This window comes from Pinus tabuliformis, chromosome 3_2, assembly GCF_031772625.1.
Source record: "Pinus tabuliformis cultivar Carrire ecotype Pingquan chromosome 3_2, CPIR1, whole genome shotgun sequence".
Taxonomy (NCBI): domain Eukaryota; kingdom Viridiplantae; phylum Streptophyta; class Pinopsida; order Pinales; family Pinaceae; genus Pinus; species Pinus tabuliformis.
In genome coordinates, this window is record NC_142302.1 from 1,004,483,244 (window position 1) to 1,004,484,594 (window position 1,351).

Here is a 1,351-nt window from a genome sequence, read left to right on the forward strand (position 1 = left end):
CCATATACAAAAATAAAACTAAAACTAAAAATATTTAAATATGGATTATTAACCATCCAAATTTTCACTTTTCCTTTAGCATGTTTACTCAAATAAATACTCGTATTAATCAGAGTCACCCCAAACAGGTTATTAAACATTCGTTCTTGTACTGGTTCCAATACAGGGGCACCGTTCTAAGGTTCATATGACTCGAAGGCATATGTGTAAGGGTTTCACAGTCGCACTACTTAACCTCAATTGGAACCCAAGGTCATCGAGAGTTACCCTTGGAACTCTCTCAACTACTCAGAGTACAGGCGCAATTACACATGGTCTGCCATGTGGGACACATGTCCCAGATTTCACCATCGATCTCGCTAGCTACGGCCAAATGCAACGACTAGGATTGCGATAGGACAATTAAGGTAACCAGCTACTGCCTCAACTACCCCGACCAGTCATTCCACAGTTTCACCGGAAGCGTTTGAGCTCTGCAACTATTCTTGGAGCTAGGGTTTGGACTCTGCATTGGCTACCCAATGCTTGCAAGTGCAAAAATGGTCCTTTTACTATTAATTTCTTCTACAGTTTTCATTCTTACGCCGTCTTTATATTTTTTGGTACTAATTGTCTTAGCTCTTCGCAGTCGTCATCAAGCTCAAGCTTAAGCAATGGTTGTTGGGAGGAAAGAACACAACGATGAATCCTCATGTAACAGAGCCCAACTTCTGCCATCTTGTAGTTCCTTTTATGCTTAAGAACTCCTATTGAGCACTTCTTTTTTTTTGTTTTTAGGAATGAACGACAACGGCTGCCACCCATAAGGCAAGTAATTTTCCTCTAAGTCCTTAATCCTTTTTTTAGCTTGGCTTTCTGCATGTAAGGTTGCCACTAAACCCTATGTTCTCTCTTTTGCAGGCTGGTTCTCTAGAACTGTTCGTGGACGTTCATCACTTAGGGTTTGTCAAGTTCCAAATTTTGACTAGCACCTTTCTTTTATGTTTTCCTCCAGCTTTCTTCCACCTTTAAACCCTTTCGACACCAGTTTTTTCTCTTGTCTTCCTTACAGATTATGAAAGTATATACGGGTTAAGGCCCTCTAGGGTTGTTTTTACGAAATCCTGTTTCAACAGTTTGTGGGGTTTTTAGCTCTCTGGTTACATTGGCATGAGGGTTTACTAGCTCTAGGGTCTTTTTGACCTGATGCATTATATGTAAAATACTGAATATTTGATACATATATATATGAATAGAATTCTCGTTTCTTTGCGTTCCGACTGGGAATTTTAATTATTTAATTTTTTGGTCATGTAGAACTGTGCTCGTTCAGGCATTTCCTAATTCGATTGTTATCTGCTTCGGCCTCTTA

General features: G+C 39.6%; 1 long non-coding RNA gene across 2 annotated transcripts; it reads left to right on the top strand.

The window, feature by feature from the left end:
• The first annotated feature begins 233 nt into the window (after positions 1-233).
• On the top strand, positions 234-1,096 carry LOC149184000 (uncharacterized). Of its 2 annotated transcripts, none has more exons than XR_016257736.1 (4): positions 234-542; positions 629-693; positions 778-807; positions 901-1,096. It is a non-coding gene; the product is annotated as an uncharacterized LOC149184000 (long non-coding RNA). The 2 variants fall into 2 exon arrangements; XR_016257737.1 differs by having other exon boundaries at positions 234-531.
• Positions 1,097-1,351: the final 255 nt, after the last annotated feature.